The sequence below is a fragment of the Leopardus geoffroyi genome, chromosome C1, assembly GCF_018350155.1.
Source record: "Leopardus geoffroyi isolate Oge1 chromosome C1, O.geoffroyi_Oge1_pat1.0, whole genome shotgun sequence".
In the NCBI taxonomy this organism is placed as follows: Eukaryota; Metazoa; Chordata; class Mammalia; order Carnivora; family Felidae; genus Leopardus; species Leopardus geoffroyi.
The window spans coordinates 173853862-173878156 of NC_059328.1; the positions used below are offsets into that span (position 1 = coordinate 173853862).

Genomic DNA, 24295 nt, shown 5'->3' on the forward strand with positions numbered 1-24295 from the left:
TAAGAGGAGGATCTGCATGGCTCACTCATTTGAGCATCTGCCTCTTAATTTTGGCTCAGGTCACAATCCCAGGGCCATGGGATCAAGCCACACTTTGGGCTCCATGCTGAGCATGGATCCTGCTTGAGATTCATTCTCTCTCCCTCTCTCTCTCTCTCCCTCTCTCTCTCTCTTTCTCTCTCTCTCTCTCCCCCTCTCTCCCTCCCCCCAACTTCTCTCTCTCTGCCCCTTTTCCCTGCTCGTGCTGTCTCTTCCTTTCTGAAATAAAAAAGATAAAAAAATACAGGGAGATCCTGTGTACTCTTTGAAAAAATAATAAACCTAGAGCTTACTTTGACAGCACATATACTAAAATTGGAATGATACAATGAAGATTAGCATGACCCCCGCATAAGAATGACATGCAAAAAAATAACATAAAATAAAACTACCCTACAATCATCCAATTGCACTACTAGGTATTTACCTATAGGAGCAAAAATACTGATTCAAAGAGATACATGCACCCTGATGTCTATACCAGCAGCATCAACAATAGGCAAATTATGGAAAGAGCCCAAACGTCCACTGACTGATGAATGGATAAAGATGTGGTATATACAATGAACTATTACCCAGCCATTAAAAAGGATGAAATCTTGCCATTTGTAACAATGTGGATGGAGCTAGAGTGCATTATGCTAAGCTAAATAAGTCAGAGTAAAACAGATTCCATATGATTTCACTCATATGTGGAACTGAAGAACAAAAGAAATGAACATGGGGGGGAAAAGGAGAGGCAAACCAAGAAACAGACTCTTAACTATGGAGAATAAACTGAGCGTTGATGGAGGGAGGTAGGCAAGGGTTGGGCTAAATGGGTGATGGATATTAAGGAGGGCACTTGGGGGCACCTGGGTAGCTCAGTCATTTGGGCATCCAACTCTTGATTTTGGCTCAGGTCATGATTTCACAGTTTGTGAGATCTAGCCCTGCATATAGCTCTGCACTGACAGTGCGGAGCCTGTGTGGGATTCTCTCTTTTCCTCTCTCTCTCTCTGCCCCTGTTCCACTTGGTCTCTCTCTCAAAATAAATCAATAAACTATAAAAAAAAAAAAAAGGAGGGCACTTGTATTGAGCACTGGGTGCTATATGTAAGTGATGAATCACTAAATCCCATGCCAGAAACCAGAAATTTACAGTGCTTGTTAACCAACCAGAATTTAAATAAAAATTTGTATAGAAAAAAATTAAAACATGAAACTGTAGCAGAGGATACCCAGACAGCTGTGCTAATTGCTCCTACCAATCCTAGGCGGTGACTTTTACTACCGTCTTCACTTAAATATGGATTGATAAAGCATAAACTCATAATAAAACCAAATTTAAAAATTAGTACTAAAACTAAACTGAAAATCGGCAACGAATTTCAGTTTAAGTTAACAGAAATTTTTCTGGAGATAAATTCTAAAGATAAATTAATGAAACAAATAACATTAAAGCATCTAAAAGTATGATTCCACACACAAATTACCAGTTACTTGTTCTTACCAGTATCTTGTTCTTGGGCTGACCATGATTCATCATCCTAACTGCAGTATTTTCAGAGTGAAGAGAACTGTTACTAACACTTACCTTGAGACAAGAAGCGTAGAAAAGGGCTACACCCGGCAAGCTGAAGCATATGGCAGCCACTCCAGCTCTCTCCTATGTCTGTTAAGCACAAGGAGATTCCTCACATCTCTATCCATACAACACATAGAAACAGAAATTCAGCAGAAAAATGCAAAGTAATTACAAAAGCATGGAAAATGTTTTCATTCATCCCAGTCCCTTTCCAATTTGTCTCAGGGCCGAAAACTTCTTGTAAAAGCACATGCGCAATCTTTTGCTACAATTTGTGAGTTGAACTAATATAAAATATAAAGTATTAATGAAATCCTGAAAAATTTAAATCACTTTTAAAAAATCATTCTTTGCTCACTTGGTAATGAGCAAACCTCACATGTGATCCTTTTGGAATTGCTTCATTTTCTGAAGTCATAGTACTTCATTTCTACTAAGTTGAATTTATTATTTACAACCAGGGAAAAAAGTGCTGAGAGAGCAAAACATTTCTCCCAGTGAGGTGAAAGTAAGAGCTTGAGTGTTTATTATGTGAAATAAAACCACAAAAGGGGGGCATATTATGACAGTTGGGGGTTTAAGTGGTCAAACAAATAATATTTGCTTGTTCCCGTACTAAGTTTGAAAACAGTTGGGAGACAGACTCAAGTTTCAGGCCAAATATCACCTCTACCTCTAATGAAATAGATTGGAGAATATGGTTTTAGACCCACAGTTTTTCCAGGCATTTTGATAGTTTACCCTGGTAAGACAGATGAGTCTTCAGGCAAAGGCAGTGTAGGATTGTTCCAGGCTTCCACCAAAGGCAGGCAGAAGGAGACCCAAATTCAAGGACTCTTCAGTGGTCAGATGGAAGAACACAAGAAATAGAGCAAGAAAGAGAATAAAGTCACTCAGTTTCTTCTCCCAAACTCACTGCATTGGGTTTTACTCTCTCAGAGGAGTGAATGAAATGTCGAGAAAGAAACTGGACATTTTACACTCCATGAAACAAAAGGCCAGGACCTGGAGGTTTTCATCTAACAGAGATGTGTGCCCCATAATTCTTACTTGAATATTGGGGAAATCTCTAGGAAATACCAACTTCTACTAAAATGAAAGTGGTTTTATTTTTTTAATTTTAGTCAAAACTTGGTAAACCATTTCATAAGGGAAGGAAATGTTTACATGCTTGTGTATACGTTTTTATTTTCCCAAGGAACAATCCACAGAAAGTAAATTCAATAACTGTCATTGAAACTCATATATACTATGGATATAGGAAAACAAATATCCATGTGACTAAGGAAAATAATTAAATATGACAACAGATAGAAACCACAGGCCATATATCCAAACCATCTGAACATGATGAAAAAGAGAGTCAGTAGGGTCTGATAAAAAAATTTAGAAAATAAAGAATATTTGACCAGGCATAAAAGTTATAGAGATTTCAGTCCTTTACTGAATAAGCTACACTTGGGAGGAATAGGTACGGTGTTTACAGAGGATGTGCTTAAACCTGTAATACTATCACAATAGACAAGATTCCTAATAACTCTTTTTATAGTTCTCCAACAGAGTGAGAGCAAATGGTGAGCTGATTTCTATCTGGTCCTACAAAGTCTCTGTTCCTGGGACTGTTGAGCATCAAGAACTGTTAACAATCCCTGAAATAGCAAAAGATTCTTTCTTTAAGTGCCATAGTCGCTAATGTTTAATGGCCATCAAAATGCCCACTCCCTAAGTGGAGTATAATTTAACAGAATTGGTTCTGTGATTTATCACAGCAACTACCTTAAAAATAAGTATGATTTTAAGAATAACTTCCTGGGGCACCTGGGTGGCTCAGTTGGTTAAGCGTCCGACTTCAGCTCGGGTCATGATCTCACGGTTTGTGGGTTCGAGCCACGCATCGGGCTCTGTGCTGACAGCTCAGAGCCCAGAGCCTGTTTCAGATTCTGTGTCTCCCTCTCTCTATGCCCCTCCCCAACTCATGTTCTGTCTCCCTCTGTCTCAAAAATAAATATTAAATTTATTTTTATTTTATTATATAATAATTTAATATATATATTATATATAGATTATATAATATATTATATTATAATACATATTATAATATATATATAATATTAAATAAACATTTAAAAAAAATTTTTTTAAAGAATAACTTCCTGACTGAATACTGATAAATTTTTCTGAAAATTTAAATTTCTACCAATATTTAGCTAAGAAAAATATGCTTAAAATCACACTCGGTTGGTGATGCCTGGGTGGCTCAGTCAGTTAAGCATCCCACTCTTGATTTTGGCTCAGGTCATGATCTGATGGTTCGTGAGATCAAGCCCTGTGATGGCCTCTGTGCTGAGCACGGAGTGTGGAGCCTGATTGGGATTCTTTCTCTGCCCCTATCCTACTCCTGTGCTCACCCACGTCCGTGCTCTCTCTCAAAATAAATAATTTTTTTAAATTTAAAATCACACTTGCTTATAATCATACTTAAATTGGGATAATATATCCAATTTCTCAAAATATGGTATTTTGTGTAACCTTCATTCCAGCCCTCATCAAAACATACAAATAAATAAAAATTTTGAGTACTATCAGAGAAAAATGGTTTGTTAAAGTCTGCTTTTGAGATCTAGATGATTTTTTTTTACTCCATCAAAAAAGATCTCTTTTGAAGTCTTGCAACTGACAAAAAATTTATTATGTACAATCACCTACTTTAAAATTATTTCAATTTATCAGCTGCTCTCAAAAGTTAGTTAATATTTAGTATGTACAACTGAACTGTAACAAGCACTATGTTGTCATGTATCAAAATTATTTCCACCATACATATTTCTAATTATGGAACTATGAAATAAAATTGAAACTGTTCCCTATGACAGGAATTCCTATAACTCAAGTTAGAGTTGAAAAGTGGTTTTCTACTTCTTAGATTAACTCTGTTTTTATATCAAGAATGCTCCCTCCTTCAGAGAATGTTATTTTGCCATTATAGTATGTAAGAGTGGGTATTAGATTACTAGAATCTATTTTTCAGTAAAACTCCATAAATGTCTTCCAACTTTGTACTCTCATTTCTCTTCCAGTTCCAAAAAGACACCGTTCAAACAGTATCCTTGATACAGAGGAAAGAGCATTAGCCTTATCAATTTCTGAGCCGTGATGGTTCCAGCGGATTCTACTTCAGAGCAAATTTTATCACAAATGTTGGAAACATTGGAGTTATATATTATTGAGTCCCCATATAAAATTCAATTACCAGAGTAATTTAATTGATAGGAAATATATATTCTTCTCCTATGGGAAAATGAAATAAAAAGAGAATTTTTTCCTAACAGTAGTATTGAATTGGAATTAATATGAAATTCTTTAACCCAAGGCAATCCTAGACTTTATTACCAGCATGACCTGTACTCAAAGGAGAATTTCTACCAGTAGAAATTGGTTTGCATTAAGTCAACCAAAAGTTATCTCCCAGAAACTTTTAACTTTGCCAGATTCATCTAATACCTTCCTTACTCAGCGCTGTCTCTCTTCACCTGCATCTGTCTGGAAGACACCTTTCCTTACCAATTTTGCAAAGCCCAGCTCAAGCTTCATATCACCCATGAAGTCTTCCCTGATTTTCTTGGTTTACAGCAAGCTCTCCCTCACCCATGAATGCATAAAAATTTGACTGTCAATATAATTAATCTAACTTTATCTTCTTTTCCCTCAGATAATTAATTATACTCTCAAAAATCTATAGATACATAGAGTTATGACTTGTTTCCCCAAGTAGACTAAAAATTTTATGAGGAGCTATACTCCTTACCCAAGATTATCTACTCTAAAAACAGGGAGAATGAATGAGAATGGTATATTCTGTGAACCTACAAAATAGAAATAACCACAATCCCTGCTCCTTCCATTATGGTTTATAAGAGCAGAAGTTTTACTGTCACATATCCCTCATTAAGTTATTTAACCATAAGAAGATAACTGGTATTTGTTATATCAATCTATTTATTCAAAGTGACATTACTCTCTCAATCTATAAGTTCCATAAGAAGTAAGGCATTCTGAACTGGGATTTCCCTGTTATACTCTAAAGCATTACACCTGATTGAAACAAATGCCTCACATGTCCAGTCTATAGTCCTCCACTCACCCAGCTGAGCTGTAGAAGGATGCACTCAACATCACTAATCATCAGAAAAAATGCAAATCAAAGCCACAGTGAGATATCACCCCATACCTGCTAGAAAGGTTATCATCAAGAAGACAAGAGATAACAAGTGTCAGTGAGGATGTGGAGAAAAAGGAACTCTTGTGCAACCACCATGAAAAACTGTGGGGGTTCCTCAAAAAATCAAAAATAGGACTACTATACAACCCAGCAATCTCACTTCTGGGTATATATGATATGCACAGTAAATGAAAACAAGGTATCAAAAAGCTATCTGAATGCCCAAGTTTATTGCAGCATGATTCCCAATAGCCAAGATATGGAAACAATATACATGTGCATAACAGATGAATGGATAAAGAAGATATGGTATATATACACAATGGAATATTATTCAGCCATGAGAAAGAAGGAAATCCTGCCATTTGCAACAACATGGATGGGCCTCAAGGGAATTATGCTAACTGAAATAATCCAGACAGTGAAAAATAAATATTATATGATTATAAGTTATATATGGACTCTAAAAAAAAAAAAAAAAAAAGCCAAACTCATAGTAGAATGGTGGTTACCAAGGCTTGGGAGGCAGGGGAATTGGGGAGACTTTGTTAAAGGGTACAAACTTTGCAACTAGAAGGTAAATAAGTTCTGGAGATCTAATGCACAGCATCGTAATTATGGTGAACAATACTCTATACTTCAAAGTTGCTGAGACTAAATCTTAAATGTTCTCATCACAAAAAAAGAAATTACAATTGTGTGATATGATAGAGGTGTTAGCTAATGATTACAGTGTTACAGTGGTAATCATATTGTAATATATAGATGTATCATATCAACATGCCGTATACCTTAAACTATACAATGTTATATGTCAATTATACCTCAATAAAAAAGAAACATTAAAAAGTAATGGCTCAAGTGAATAAAGTGAACTGCCTAGTGATCTTATCATCTAGAAATCTCTATTATATCTGTCAGTACAAAATCCATTGCATCCTTTTGGCCTTTGGGTAATAAATTATTCATAACCTCTAATCTCAATTAGGAAATCTCAAAAGATTCTCAAGTTGTTAGAGTCAATAAGCCACAAAAAAAATAGCACAGATATTTATTTTAAGGTGTCTCTCTTCTCTTTTATAATGAAAGTTATTTGTAGAAATACATGTTAGTATGTACTGTTTTAAGTCCATCTTTGATAAAGTGTCTATCTGTTATGTTATGCCCCAGGTAACACATGGGTCAATAAATTTTGCCATCATCTAATTGGGCTAAAATATTAATATAAGTAGGGCTAAAATATTCACCCTGATCCCAACTGTTCAAATGGGCACTGTTGTTCATAAACCTAGAAATGAAAAGAACTCAAATTCCTTCTCTTCTGAAATAATGAGATCACAATTCAAAGGATCCTTCACTAAAAATTACCATCTTTTTAAGAATAGAAAATTATATACTGAAGGAAGATTAAATGTTCCCTAGCTCTTCTAAATATTCAAGATAGGTTAAGGTGAATGCAAAAATAAAATCAGTGTCCATATTTTAACAAGATCAATTATTTCCACTTAATGTTAGTAGGATAAGGAAGATTGTGAAAACTTTTTCCATTTGCCCTGAATTCGCAGCAGAAAATTGCAGCAAGTTTTTGATACAGACATAACCACAACTAAATGGTGTATTTCATACATTTTAGAGAAACAATGTGGAAAAGTGTGGTTAAAACTGCTCTCTAATGCCAGACTGCCTGCTTTGGAATGTTGACTCTGCCTCTCTTTAGCATAGTAACATTGGATAACTGACTACCTTCTCTGTGTTTCAGTAATATTAGAACCTACGTCACAGATTTGTGAATAGGTACTCCATGTAATGCACTTGAAATAATACCTGATACATAGCAAGCCCTTGATAAGCATTAGCTAAATATAAAGTATCTATAAATTAAAATTCTGTATATTTTAGTGGCACCTGGGTGTCTCAGTAAGTTAAGCGTCAGACTTCAGCCCAGGTCATGATCTCATAGTTCCTGGGTTCGAGCCTCACGTTGGGTCTGTGCTGACAGCTCAGAGCCCAGAGCCTGCTTCAGATTCTGTGTCTCCCTCTCTCTCTGCCCCTCCCCCACTCTCTCTCTTTCTCTCAAAAATAAATAAACACTAAATTTTTTTTTATTTTATAGATTTTAGAAAAAGATTCAGTGATTCCCTTAAACGGAAAAGGGAATACTTTTTAAATTTAAAAATTCAAGATGTTCTCTCTCAATGCAGAAATACATTTATTAAAGGTAGACTTCGATTAGGGACTAAATGAAGAGAAGGGTAAAATAACACACAACATTTTATGATAGATAAATAAATAAATAACTCACTCACTCAGTGGGAAACATTTCTGAAGTTGCCTAATTGCATTGCCGTCGATATCCTGCCTGTCAGACCAACCAGTGACCCGAATTAAGTCCAGCTGTTCAGACCACATCACTTTACTAAGCCTTTCAGGCATGTGGGATCCAGTTCATGTTTACCTGCCTTCCCTCACTTCTCCTACAGTAAACATGCCCAGGAAAGTTCTTCATCCACAAACAAGCTCCCGCCAATCTTGGTTCTTTGCCTGAACAGAAAAAAAACTCTGCAAGAACTGAAGGAAACTTCTCTGGTAAACGTCTTTCACAGCACCAAGTACGGGGATGCCATCATTTTCATTATAAAAAGAACTTTTCAATTTAACAGACTAGAGTATTGCTTAAGAATGTACTCTATTAGAGACACTCATTAATCTTATGTTAAAATGTATATTTTGGCAGCTTATTCTCTGCTTTAAATGAACTATTACTTTAATCACAGGCATTTGCAAAACAGTTTGATTTTTCTTAATTAATGTCTGCTAAATTTACTTATGATAGACACACTCTTTTACAAAAGGTAAAACAAATATACTATGTGGTTATTAATTCCCACTTAGCACCATACAAAATTCTTAATTGAGGTGGAACTTTTCTGCCAATTTACTTTAATTTCTTTTTTTTCAAATGAAAAGATGTAGTCGTATGACTGACTGACATGCCAGTCCAATGAATGTAGTAATTTTTCGCTGCCTGTCAGCTTGAAGACAATGTTTCACCCCAGTGTGTTCTTTCAAAGAGCTCCGGAGGAAATTTAGCAAGATTAGAAGAGACACAATGGAACTGTACAAAAATTATTGGCTTTTTTTCTTCTTCTTTTATACATTCTATACACAATAGTGACATCTTCTGGTTGGCTGCATTATTGATGTTTGGAGCATTGCTTTGAAACCACATCAAACTTTTCTAATCACTCATCAAAACATGCCTCTTTTGAGGCACCCGGCTGGCCCAGTTGGTGGAGCGTATGACTCTTGATCTCCAGGTTGTGAGTTCAAGCCTCATGTTGAGTGTAGCAATTACTTAAAAATAATTTTAAAAAATCTTTTGGGGCACCTGGGTGGCTCAGTTGGTTGGGCGTCTGACTTGGAGTCAGGTCATAATCTCACAGTTCACAAGTTCAAACCCCGCATCCGGCTCTGTGCTGACAGCTCAGAGCCTGGAGCCTGCTTTGGATTCTGTGTCTCCCTCTGTCTCTCTGCCCCTCCCCGACTCACACTCTGTCTCTCTCTCAAAAATAATAAACATTAAAAATTTTAAAATAATAAAATAAAACTAAATAAAAAATCTTTTTAAAATATGCCTCTTTTACATAAAGATACTAAATGGAATATTCCTGAATCAGAACTACCTCAGCTTCAAATACATGTCATCAAAATATCAACTTAAGTTTTTGTAGAATAAAACATAATAGAAGAGCTGATACTTACTTCTTCAAAACAAATTTGAGACACAGGTTAAATGTAAAATTTATTGATCTTAAAAAATCACTTGATGCAGTTACCAAGCCTGGTTTTAAACACATGCTTATGGAAACATTTTCTAGAAAATCCACTGACAATTGGAGAAAATTATTAAAAGAGAGAAAAGTTCAACAAGATGATATTTTCAAGTTATTTTTAGTAAGCAATGAAAGACATTTAGAGAGTCTGAAGGAAGGAAGAACCTAATATTAATGACACTCCTTTCCTCTTTGCCTTTTTCATAAGGGTCTATACCTGTGCAGAACACCATGGTATCCTGAGGAGGCCCTAAAGCACTATGCTTAGTGCTAACCTCTCATTTCACTGGTGTAACTCTCTCCTCACATAGGCAGTCACCCTAGAGCAGCACTGGGTCTAGACTGATTCTGGTGGTAGCAACCTCAGGGACCAGAATCCCAATCCTTTCCATGAGAATTGAGCCAGGCATTGAGTATCTAAATATAAAATATATTACAACCCCTTTCTCAAGACAATAGAGGAAGGATGACTTCAGTACTTCCAAGGTGATTTGTTTATACCTCTCTCCCTAGAAAAGATGAAAAGCAGCACATATAATCATCATAAGTCAACTAAATAAGCCACAGCAAAAAGTTCTAACCAAAAACAGGAGGAAACTTAATTTCCTATTTGTAAAAGTGGACGAGTGAAAAATTAAAAGAAATGGAATTAACTTCATTCTGTATGTCATGAAAGCCATGCAAAAATGAGTATTATAAATTCCAGTCACACATTTTAAAAAGGAGGATTTAATCTTAAAAAGAAAAAAATATGTAGATCAGGGTTATTTAAAGTGGTTTAAATAACAATAAACCAGAGAAGCTTATTATTAAAATTATACTAATTACACTTATCCTATCATCTGAATCAAGCTAGTATCTCTCTTGGTAATAACATCTCTTTACAATCTTGTTACTGTAAGTTGAAAAGATATTTTTAAAGAACAGACCATGAATATTTTCAATGCTAGAAAATATATTAAAGAACACAGGTCACATTCTTCTTTGCATTTAGAAATTAAGGCATTTATGCTATCTGAAATTACAGATCAAATTTGACCAAAGAAATAAACTATAAAAAAATGTGTAATTATCCTTTAAATGATGCATAAACTATTATCATTAACAGGAATTCACTATTGCAATCAGGATTATATGATGAATATATTTCTGAATTTGTAAAAAATTTTACTCTCAAAAGTGACTAAGATAAGCAATCGATTCATTTCCTACCTAATCTATAAAAGCTATACTAGTTGTTTCTGGTATTGTTATTACTTTATTACTTAGTTTTCTAATTTCATTTTCAAAAGTGTTCTTTGTGTAAAGAAATAAACAAGCCTCATAGAACAGATATGCCTACGATAGGCATTTTTCAAAATTTAAAATATCCTTCAAGTCAGTAATAAAATAATCAAAATATAAAGATAATGGGCTATTATCTGGTTGACAGTAAAATCAACCTCTTTTCATGCAAGAAATGCAGAAAATATAAAATAAGTTTTGCCTTTAGACTCAACATGTGCTATTTGCAATTTTACTCAAATATATTCAGTAAATAAAATGCTAATATTGACTTACCACTCATATGGGTTCAAATAGATTAATGAAAGCTACAATGTTGAATTCTTCTGCACCATGATCTATCTAAACAATTGCATTAACCAAAACAAATTTTAAATGATACAATAAATTAATAAATAAAATTAAATCCCACTGAAGTGGTATAATCAAGTTATATGATTGCAGGAACACTATTCTTTTTTTTTTAATTTTTTTTTACGTTTATTTATTTTTGAGACAGAGAGAGACAGAGCATGAACGGGGGAGGGTCAGAGAGAGGGAGACACAGAATCTGAAACAGGCTCCAGGCTGCGAGCTGTCAGCACAGAGCCCTACGCGGGGCTGGAACTCACAGGCTGCGAGATCATGACCTGAGCCGAAGTCAGACGCTCAACCTACTGAGCCACCCAGGCGCCCCAGGAACACCATTCTAAGATAGTTTCTATAAGTGACGTGTTTTGGAATAGCTATTTTCTGTTGAAAGATTGGCTTTTTCAAAATGAAATTAAATGTTAATTTTTAAAGACATTCATCCTTCCTAAATTATTTGCAAGGCTTAATGTAACTGCAACCAAAACTTCAGTGGGATTTAATTTTATTTTTTTTAATCTGGGCAATTTCTAGTTCTTTAAATAAATGTTTACTGAAATATAACACATGCACAGAAAGTGCACAAACCCTGAGTATACAGCAGACTTAGCTACGCCTCACTATTCTAGGAATTTCATAACTCTTCTTCATAGCTCCTTTTTAAAGCAAGGTTTATTTAGTAGCATTGGGCTTGGTGAGACAGTCTAGTCTCCATGGAATTGACTTGGGGGATTTACTGAGTCTTTCTTAATGAATGAGTTCATCGTCAATTTTTATAATTATCTCATGTATGCTTGGGAAGAATATTTCTCTCCTTCCTGGGCATAAATTTATATATAAGCAAAAACATACTACCTATATTATTAAAATATCTTTATTTCTTTCTTAGTATCAAATTCTCAGAGAAATATGTTAAAATCTCTACTTTCATTTCTTGTTGGTTTATTTACCTGTTTTAGTAGTTCTGCCAGTTATATGCCTATAAATACGGTCACACTATATTATTATATCTTTTTATGTCCTATATGATGTTTTGGCCATTAATTCCATTTTTTCCAAAATTAAATTACAGCCTCAATTTTCTTGATTCGTATTTGCCTGGTTATTTTATTTCCAAACTTTCCCTATAATTTTATAGTCACTATATTTGGACATCTTTGAAAACCCAATTAGAGATTCTCTTTTTGTTGTCAGTGAGGCCCAGATCTGAGCAAATTTGGCTGTGCTAAGAAAGTGGAGCAGACCAGTGAGAACAGTCTTACTTTTCGAGGGCTTTCCCATAGATTAGTCACATTTAGCATACAGATTTAATTTTCCCCTCTTACACTGAAATATTCCTTAGTGACTCCAACTCTTCTGGGTTATTGTTGAGAATAAATACATAACAGACTAAAGGAATATAGAGCGTCACACTGCAGGGGTATCTGTGTTCATGACTTTTCAGCACCACCATCAAGTAAAATGGGGTTCCACAAGGAGATGGAGGGTCTAGAAAGAGTAGGTTACCCTAAAGAAAACTAAAAAGTGGACAACTCAAGAAGGACAAATAAAAAATTCAACAGTCTGGTGTATAACAGTAGGATATAACTCTTGAAAAGAGGAAAAACTAACCCTTAGTGTACATTTAGAAACTGATGACAGTCTATATTCTCTAAGTATAAAGTGAAAAATGAAGCAGTTACTCTTGTCAGCACCATACAGAAGATAAACTTGTGCTGTGTTTTTATTACCTCACTCCCTTCTTTTTTTTCTATCAACTGATTTTGGGAAAATAGACTCAGATTATTGTTACTACTTTTAAAACATAATCCTCCTTTTCAATAATAATTTCTGAATGTGCATTTAGTTCTGTGACAGTTTCCACTTTAGGATTTCAACCCCCACAAATCCTTTTATATCTTAACTTCCAATGCTTAAATTTTTAGTTTTGATCCTCTAGCTGTTACCTACATTCTTTCTTTATCCCAGGGCTAAAGCCATGGAGAAGTTCACAGAAATCTCTCACCTAAGCTCCAAAAAAAATCTTTATTTTGGTCCAGAGGATGGAGTTTTTCATCCTGTTCCTTAAGCCATCCTCATCAATTTTAAAGAACATAGGATTATCACTTCCTGTCTTTCTTCTAGTAAATGCTTATCCCTTTATTTCCAGGGCTCACATACATTTTACTTTTCTGTGTCTTTATTAGTATTTCATCAGAGGTTTAGAAGGCAAACAAGTTCTAAAGGAAACCACCATTCTAGCCTGCAAGTTTAATATTCCCAATCATTGTTATCACAGAATCCAATTCCCAGTCTTAATTTTATAGGCTTCTATCTGACCAGCCAGCTCTAACTCCTAAATAATGAAGACATATTTGAATATCACCCTTCCATTGTTAAATGATGTAACTATTACAGAATACCCAAACTTTTTTTTTTTTTAATTTTTTTTTTCAATGTTTATTTATTTATTTTTGGGACAGAGCGAGACAGAGCATGAACGGGGGAGGGGCAGAGAGAGAGGGAGACACAGAATCGGAAACAGGCTCCAGGCTCTGAGCCATCAGCCCAGAGCCTGACGCGGGGCTCGAACTCACGGACCGCGAGATCGTGACCTGGCTGAAGTCGGACGCTTAACCGACTGCGCCACCCAGGCGCCCCTAGCCCAAACTTTTTAAACCAAAAAAAAAAAAGATTTTTTTTAGTTTAGTTACCTCCCAAGTCCATTTTTTCAGTTAACTTTTTAAAAATTATTAAACCTGAAAAAAATTAGAAGTTTCATAAATATTTTTTCTCTGAAGAAGAAAATACATGAACCTACTATGATACACCAGAAGTAGGCCTAAAGGATGAATTAGGGGGTTTTGTTTTGTTTTGTTTTGTTTTGTTTTGTTTTTGAGAGCATCAATCCACTTTTTCTTTAATTCCAGTATGGTTAACATACAGTGTTAAATTGGTTTCAGGTGTACAATATAGTGATTCAGCAATTCTATATGTTACTCAGTGCTCATCAAGGTAAGTGTACTCTTAATCTCTATCACCTACTTCACCCATCCCCCACCATCTCCCCTCTGGTAACCCTCTGTTTTCTAGAAAAAGTGTGTTTTGGGTTAGTCTTTTTTTCTCCTTTGTGCAATTTTTTCTTAAATTCCACATGAGTGAAATCATATGGTATTCATCTTTCTCTAATTTTACTTAGCATTAGCTCTAGCCATGTTATTCCTGCAAATGGCAAGGTTTTATTCTTTTTATGGCTGAATAATATTCCAGTGTGTGTGTGTGTATATACACATATATACAGATCACTTCTTCTTTATACATTCATCTATTGATGGACACTTAGGTTGCTTCCATAATTTGGTTATTGGCTGCAATAAACACAGGGGTGCATATTTCCTTTAGAATTAGTGTTTTTTATTCTTTGGGTAAATTACTGGAGAGTGATTACTGGATCACAATGTAGTTCTATTTTTAACTTTTGAGGAACCTCCATACCATTTTCCACAGTGACTGCACCAACTTGCATTCCTACCAGCAGTGCGGTAGGGTTCCTTTTCCTCCACATCCTTGCCAGCACTTGTTGTTTCTTGCGTTTTTTATTTTAGCCATTCTGACAGGTGTGAGGTGAGCTCTCATTGTGTTTTTAATTTGCAGCTCCCTAAAGATGAGTAATATTAAACATCTTTCATGTATCTATTGGCCCTCTGTAAGTCTTCTTTGGAGAAATGTCTGTTCATGTCTTCTGCCCATCTTTTAATTTAATTATTTGGTTTACTGGTGTTGAATTAGGTATTTTTATAAGTGCAACACATTTATATTGTAACTTATAAGTAAATTGGTGTTTTGTTTCCAAAAGTGAGTATTTTTTTTATGTTTATTTATTTATTTTAAGAGAGAGAAAGAGCACAAGTGGGGAAGCAGCAGAAAGAGAGGGAGAGAGAATCCCAAACAGGCTCCGTGCTGTCAACATAGAGCCCAATGCAGGGCTCAAACTCTCGAAGGGTGAGATCACAATCAGAGCTGAAATCAAGAGTCAGATGCTTAACCAACTGAGTCACCCAGGCACCCCCAAAAGTGAATATTTCTTAAAATGTCAACTTATTATAAAGAATTAAGAAATGAGTCATCACCATTAGAAATAACAAGCTTGTTTTCTTTCTCATATCATTTTTGAGAAACTCAGAGTTTGAAAGAATCTCACACACCTCTTAGTTCACCCTCCAATTCAGTGCTCTTATAGTCCCATCTCTGGTTTTGACTCTGTAAAATTACTTCTCCCATTTTAACTTTTATGTGATCCCCTAGGCTGTGACCCTCAAACCTTTGAGAAATAAAATAAGGCAAAACACATTTTTTTATAATAAAGTATACCTTGCACTTATTGCTGGATAAAAGTTTGTTAGAGAAAACAATGGCTAGCTGACAATAAACATCCATCTTAAAGGTCCTACATACAAGTCTTCATCCTTTGAATTTTTTTTTTTTTGAGAGAGAGAGAGAGCACTGAGGAGAGGGGCAGAGGGAGAGAGAGAAAGAATCTTAAGCAGTCTCCATGTTCAGCAAGAAGCCCACCATGGGGCTCAATCCCACGACCCTGGGATCATGACTTGAGCTGAAATCAAGAGTCAGACACTCAACCAATGGAGCCAACCAGACCCCCCTGAATACTTTCTATAAAAGTAAATGTACTGAGTCTTAAAGAAATATGTTTCTAGTACTGAATCAATTTTTTTTCTTGCCTTCAGCTTCAAGCTGAAACATCTACTCTTCCTGCATCCTGAGCTTGCCAGCATTCAGACTGAAACTACACCATTGGCTCTCAGGTGGTACAAGGTGTGACCAGTGAGAAGGTGTGCTAACACTCCAAAAGCTTAAGCTTTCTATACAGACAGAAATCCAGGCAACATGTGTGAGAATAGATATTAAGGGTATGGGATAATGGTGGTAAAAACATAAAGTTGCGTCAGGCTGAATTTACTGAATGGACTCACTAGCAGATTCTGCATTTAATGTTATAGCTTAGGGTTTTTAAAAAGGTCTCAAAAGAAAAGAAAAGAAAGAAAAGATCTCTAACAGTTTGGTTGGCTGATTGGCTAAAACAGGGATCAAAAGATTGCCCACAGTGAGCAAAGGAGAAATGCCACACTTGCTTTGGTTTAATGTAGAGAAAGGGATTCAAAGGCTTAGGGAGATTGGAATGTTAGAGTGGATTTACCATTTCAGATCTATTCTCCCACACTGGAAGAGTCAAGATATAGTTTTCACCACTGCAGTGAGGGATAAGTTTGTGAGGGGAACTCTGGCATCCTTGAACAGCTTTGTGATTGCTCTTCTCTGAAAACCAGACCTTACAGTGGGAACTGCAGCCAGTATATTGGGAACTCTAAATGCAGTGGGAGTAATTGGATCCTGGGATGACAGGGGCTATATGGAAGTATTCAACCATCTAGGGTAAGGTGTATGGTAACTGTAACGGACAGCAGAGTCAAACCAACAATCGGAATGATCTTATTTTCACAGAACTATGGCACTGGCTTATTGATCATGGTGTTCTTATAGTTGAAAGGAAAAGCCCACTAAATTCGTACTTGATATGTATAAGCAGGAAAGCACTAGATCAAGTGAACAAAAGTCTAACTTGCATCATAAAAACAGAGAGTCATGGCCCCTCAATCAATTTCCTAATTTAAGTCAGTTTACAAACCCAGAATTCCATGAATGAAATGGAGGTCTTCCCCTTGAGGAAGGATCCCAGTACACTGCCAAAAATGTGTACTGGTAATCATTCTCCCAGCCTTCCCCAAAGGGACCTATAAACTTCTACCAGAGTAACTGCATATTGGGGCAAAAGAAAGAATCAGACCTTTCAGAGACTACTGCACACTGGCTCTGTACTGATACTGATTCCAGAAGTCTCAAAATATCACTATGGCCCACAGTCAGAGTAGGGGCCTATGAAGGTCAGGTGATCATTGGAGTTCAACTCACGTCCATCTCACAGTGAACTCAGTGAGTCCCTGAACACATCCTGTGACTATTTCCCCAGTTCCAGAATGCATAATCAGAATAGACATACTCAATAGCTGGCAGAATCTCCACATGCTAGCCTCTCAGTCGCTTGAAAAAATTATCATATTTTCTAGAAGTCTTCTCCAAGTCACACATTTTTATTCCTTTTATATTTCTTTAAATGAAATTATTTCTAGGGTCTTCATCAGGCCTAACATTGTACTATATTTTTTCATACATGACTAATACTGAAACTGTATATACCAAAATCCCATGAGAATATTTTCACATGAATTGCCAACAAGCAGAGTCATTCACAAATGCACTAAAGCAAACCATTTGAGCCTAAATAATGAAATTTATATTTACTGCTGTTAAATTTCATCTTCTTGTTTCTGGACCTGCACTAAAAGCTATCAAAGATGTTTCTGAATCATAAGTAATTCAATAGGCAAACATTTATTGATGGCCTTCTCTGAGTCAAGCCTGGTAATGGAGCTATAAAGATGAGCAAGACACTATTTTTGACCTCCAATTGCTCTGTCTAGTAAGAGACATAGAAAAGTAAATAATATAAATAAGCAATGTGATAAGTACTGTGGGAGTGTTATGTTTTAAAAAATGAGTAAATGGAGTTGCCGGGAGAAAGACAGAAAGACGATCAACACTGAGCAAAGGCTCAAGATGCCGCCACAAGAAATGGCAGAGGGAGGGCTGACAGATGAAAGAAAGAAGCAGAAGGCATAGGAGATGAAGAAAAAGAAGTAGAAAGGGAGATCAGTGGAGGAGTGGGGAGGAGGGCATAAAAAGGCAAGATTCAGGGCTGGGAAAGAGCCTGAAGACTCCAGAACCCTGGATTTCCAAACACTCAAAAACTTCCAATGGCCCCTTAAGTATTACTGTAAACTTTAAAAATAATTTAAGTAAATTTTAGATAAATTGGTAACAGTGGTAAAATAAAATACAAGTTATTTGGGTAACTGATCTTTCAACAACCAAGTTTTTTTAAAAAAAATTTTTTTTTCAACGTTTATTTATTTTTGGGACAGAGAGAGACAGAGCATGAACGGGGGAGGGTCAGAGAGAGAGAGGGAGACACAGAATCGGAAACAGGCTCCAGGCTCTGAGCCATCAGCCCAGAGCCCGACGCGGGGCTCGAACTCACGGACCGCGAGATCATGACCTGGCTGAAGTCGGATGCTTAACCGACTGCGCCACCCAGGCGCCCCTCAACAACCAAGTTTTTGATAAATTCAGCCAGAGCCTCAGATTTATAAGTTGTGGAAAATTGTATTTTCTAAAACCGGCTGCAAAAATATCTCTCATATTCTATGTTCTTCTACAAAGTGATATTGCCTCCATTGACAAGCAGAGTTTATTTTTTCACCATCTTACAACTGCTTTGGCCAATATCATATGGCAGAAATGATACATTGTCACGTGCAGGAATATTCCTTACAATGCCTTGGGGCTTTTGTTTCCTGCCTCTTGTAAAAATTGCTTTTGGGACACTCCTCTGAGCTCAACTGCCAAGCTGTGAGATGTCCAAGTTACTTAGAGAGGCCACATGGAGGCGATCTGCTTACCAGTCCCAGCTGAACATCAACTATCAACCATGTGAATGAGTCATTCTGAATGTCCAGCAGTCAATCCTCAAGAGGACTTAAATCCAATCTAAAATCTGACTGGAACTACATGAGAATATCCAAGTAAGAACTTCCAGCTGAGTCCATCGACCTGAGCAATATTAATAGAATATTGTTGGTATATTGCATCCATGAAATACAGCCAGATAAACACTAAACCATCCTACACACCTAGAAAACTGATTTGCAGATTAACACAACAATCTGCACAACCTGAACCACAGAACTCAGCAGGTACACAGCATGGAGAGGTGAACTGGAGGAGAGAGAAGCCGCAGAGGGCAAGGAGCTGTTTTTGCTTGCAGAGAGGGTGGAGACAGAGACAGCAGGGAGAGTAAGGGAAAAGCACCCCCCCCAAAAGCAGCTGGAGAGAAAGTGGAAAAGTGGAAACAGCCACAGGGACTGAACTAAAAAGGGAGAAAAGGGAAAGGAGAGGGTTCAAATTCCATTAAGACTCTATAATCAAGGGGAACGCAGTCTGAAACTCCGCAGCTTGATACCAGGTGGTGCTCTGGTGGGAAAGGTGAATCCCCAGGAGCAGAGCGAAGTCCGGGATTTTCAGGCCACATGGGAGAAGCGGTTCCCCTTCTGGAAGAACATCTGGTAGAGGCTGTGTGACTCCCCCACAGAGAAAGGCGACAATGGACCTGGGAGAACAACCACATTCACTGGTGCTGGAACAAGGTTGTTAAGGGTGAAGCCTGGTGCCAGAGGTGGGTTGTGATTTACCATAATCCCCGAAATGCTGCTGCTACACGGTGGCGTGAACTTTCTCTGGGGCGGGCTGGGATCCAGATGCAGTCTCTGTACATTGGCAGCAGTAAGGTCCCTCAAACGTTCTTGGGTGTGGCCTGCACCCGGCCATTGCTCAGTGAGACCCTCCCCCAGAGGGTCTGAGCAGGTCAAAGCTGCAGTCCCTCAGCTTTGTGAGGGGTCAAGGAACACAGCCACATCTGAGATAAAACTCGGGAGGGAGATGCCGCCTGACAACCTGACAGCTTAGTGACAGACAATGTAAAAGCAGGGAATGGACAGAAGCTGAAGACAAAGGACGGGTGCACAAAATTGCTGATCTGGGAGAACAGAGTTCTGATACTAGAGACTGGATAGCTGGGTGAGGCCATTTTCACCATTCCCGTGCATGCGTGTACACACCTTGCAAGCGCCACAATCCACCACAGTAAGCTAGCAGCGCCATCTACTGGAGAACGGAGACGTTACACTAAGCCCCACCCAACTGGGCCAATCTCGCTCTTCAGACACAGCACAAGTCTCTCTGCCTGCTTAGTTTAGACTATAAAGTGCTTCATACTTTGACTTCTAGGGGAAAACAATGTAATTTCAATAGTATTTTAGCCTGTTCGCTGGTCCATCTATTCAATTTTCTTTTTTTTTCTTTTTCATTTCTTTTTCTTAAATACAGAAAGAAAAAATTTATTTTATTTTCAATTTTTATTAAAAATATTTCTATTTTTTCTACTATATTTTTTACTTTTTTGTAAATTTTTCAAATTCTATTTTACTTCCATCATTTTATTTTATTCTTTTTCATTGTATTCATTTTTTCAAATTTTCAAATGTTTTCCTTTTTTTCCCTTTTTTCACTAATCTATCAAACTCCTATAAACAACCACACCAAAACACACCTAGGATCTAACATCATTTATTTTATTTTGTGTGTGTGGTTTTTAATTTTTTAATTTTAATTTTTTTACCTTATTAACTCCTTTTCTTCCTTTAAAATGATGAAACAAAGGAATTCACCCCAAAAGAAAGAACAGGAAAAATGTCAGCCAGGGACTTAATCAACACAGATATGAGCAAGAGGTCTGAACCAGAATTTAGAATCACAATAATAAAAATACTAGCTGGGATCAAAAATAGATTACAATCCCTTTCTTCGGAGATAAAAGAAGAGCTAGTCAGGATGAAATAAAACATGTTATAACTGAGCTGCAATCTCAAATGGATGCCACAGTGATGAGGGAGAGCAGCGAATCAGAGATATAGAAGACAAACCTTTGGAGAATAATGAAGCAGAAAAAAAGAGGGAGATTAAGGCAAAAGAGCACAATTTAAGAATTAGAGAAATCAGTGACTCATTAAAAAGAAACAACATCAGAATCATAGGGGTCCCAGAAGAGGAAGAGAGAGAAAAAGGGGCAGAAGGGTTATATGAGCAAATAATAGCAGAAAACTTTCCTAACCTGGGGAAAGACACAGACATCAAAATCCAGGACGCACAGAGGACTCCCATAATTTTCAACAAAAACTGATCATCAACAAGGCATATCATGGTCAAACTCATAAAATACTCAGGCAGGGAAAGAATCATGAAAGCAGCACAGGAGAAAAGTCCTTAACCTAGGAGGGAAGACAGATCAAGTTTGCAGCAGACCTATCCACAGAAACTTGGCAGGCCAGAAAGGAGTGGCAGCATATATTCAACTTTCTAAATGGGAAAAATATGCAGCCAAGAATTTTTTATCCATCAAGGCTGTCATTGAAAATAGAAGGAGAGAATAAAAGTTTTCCAGACAAAGAAAAATTAAAGGAGTGCATAACCACCACACCAGTCCTGCAAGAAATTTTAAGAGGGACTCTCTGAGGGGAGAAAAGACAGGAAAAAAGATAAAAAAGAAAAAGACCAAAGCAACAAAGACTAGAAAGGAACAGAGAATACCAGCAGAAACTCAAACTCTACAAGAAACATAATGGCGATATTCATATATTTCAGTACTCACTCTAAACGTCACTGGACTAAATGCTACAATCAAAAGACATAGGGTAACAGAATGGATAAGAAAACATGATCCATCTATATGCTTTTTATAAGAGACAAACTTTAGACTTGAAGACACCTTTAGATTGAAAGTAAGGGGATGGAGAACCATCTATCATGCTATGGTTGACAAAAGAAAGCCAGAGTAGCCATACTTATATCAGACAATCTAGACTTTAAAATAAAGACTGTAACAAGAGATGAAGAAGGGCATTATTTAATAATTAAGGGGTCTATCCACCAAGAAGACCTAACAACTGTAAACATTTATGATCCAAATGTGGGACACTCAAATATATAAATCAATTAATCACAAACATAAAGAAACTCATTGATAATACCAAAATAATAGGGGATTTCAACACACTCCACTTACAACAATGAACAGATTATCTAAACAGAAAATCAACAAGGAAACAATGGCTTTGAATGACACACTGGATCAGATGGACTTAACAGATATATTCAGAACATTTCTCACTAAGGAATATACATTCTTCTCCAGTGCACATGGAACATTCTCCAGAATAGATCACATACTGGGAAACAAATCAGCCCTCAACAAGTACAAAACGATCAAGATCATACCATGCATATTTTCAGACCACAATGCTATGAAACTCAAAATCAACCACAAGAAATAATTTGGAAAGATAACAAATACTTGGAGACTAAAGAACATCCTACTAAAGAATGAATGTGCCAACCAAGAAGTTAAAGAGGAAATTTAAGGGGCGCCTGGGTGGCGCAGTCGGTTAAGCATCCGACTTCAGCCAGGTCACGATCTCGCGGTCCGGGAGTTCGAGCCCCGCATCAGGCTCTGGGCTGATGGCTCAGAGCCTGGAGCCTGTTTCCGATTCTGTGTCTCCCTCTCTCTCTGCCCCTCCCCCGTTCATGCTCTGTCTCTCTCTGTCTCAAAAATAAACGTTGGAAAAAAAAAAAAAAGAGGAAATTTAAAAGTACATGGAAGCCAATGAAAATGATAAAACCACAGCCCAAAACCTCTGGGACACAGCAAAGGAGGTTATAAGAGGAAAGTATAGAGCAATCCAGGCCTTCCTAAAGAAGAAAGAATGTCCTCAGATACACAACCTAACTTTTCCTAAAGAGCTGGAAAAAGAACAGCAAATAAAACCCAAAACCAGCAGAAGACAGGAAATAATAAAGATCAGAACAGAAATTAATGCTATCAAAACCAAAAGCAAAAAACAAAAACAAATAAACAAACAAACAAAAAAAAAACAGTAGAACAGATCAATGAAACCAGAAGCTGGTTCTTTGGAAGAATTAACAAAGTTGATAAACCCCTAGCCAGTTTTACCAAAAAGAAAAAGGAAAGGACCCTAATACATAAAATCAAGAATGAAAGAGGAAAGATCACAACCAACACAGCAGAAATAAAAACAATAATAAGAGAATAATATGAGCAATTATACACCAATAAAATGGATAATCTGAAAGAAATGGACAAATTCCTAGAAATATATACCCTACCAAAACTGAAACACGAAGAAATAGAAAATTTGAACAGATCCATAACCAGTAAAGAAATCAAATTAGTAATCAAAAATCTCCCAAAAACAAGAGTCCAGGGTGAAATGGCTCTCCAGGGGAATTCTACCAAACATTTAAAGAGTTAGCACCTATTCTCTTGAAGCTGTTCCAAAAAATTGAAATGGAAGGAAAACTTCCAAACTCTTTCTATGAAGCCAGCATTACCTTGATTCCAAAACCAGACAAAGACCCCACAAAACAGGAGAAATATAGACCAATTTCCCTAATGAACATGGATGCAAAAATACTAGCCAACCAGATCCAAAAATACATTTAAAAAGTTATTCACCATGACAAACTGGGATTTATACCTGGGATGCAGGGCTGGTTCAAAATCCACAAAACAATCAATGTGATATATCACAACCATAAAAGAAAGGACAAGAACCACATGATCCTCTCAATGGATGCAGAGAAAGCATTTGACAAAATACAGCATCCTTTCTTGATAAAAACCCTCAAGAAAGTACGGATAGAAGGATCATACCTCAAGATCATAAAAGCCATATATGAACGACCCACCACTAATATCATCCTCAATGGGGAAAACCTAAGAGCTCTCCCCCTAAGGTCAGGAACAAAACAGGGATGTCCACTCTTGCCACAGTTATTCAACATAGAATTGGAAGTCTTAGCCTCAGCAATCAGACAACACAAAGAAATAAAAGGCATCCAAATAGGCCAGGAGGAGGTAAAATTTTCACTCTTCGCAGATGACATGATACTCTACCTGGTAAACCCAAAAGATTCCACCAAAAAACTGCTAGAACTCATCCATGAATTCAGCAAAGTTGCAGGATATAAAATCAATGCACAGAAATCAGTTGCATTCCTATACACAGATAATGAAGCAACAGAGAAATCAAGAAATTGATCCTATTTAAAATTGGACCAAAAAAAACCATAAAATACCTAGGAATAAATCTAACCAAAGAGGTGAAAAATATATACACTGAAAACTATAGAAACCTTATGAAAGAAACTGAAGAAGACACACAAAAAAAAGGAAAAATATTTCATGCTCCCGGATAGGAA

General features: G+C 36.7%; 1 non-coding gene across 1 annotated transcript; it reads left to right on the top strand.

Moving 5' to 3' along the window:
* The first annotated feature begins 324 nt into the window (after window positions 1-324).
* LOC123600174 lies at window positions 325-431 on the top strand. The gene has a single exon (XR_006713548.1). It is a non-coding gene; the product is annotated as a U6 spliceosomal RNA (small nuclear RNA).
* Window positions 432-24295: the final 23864 nt, after the last annotated feature.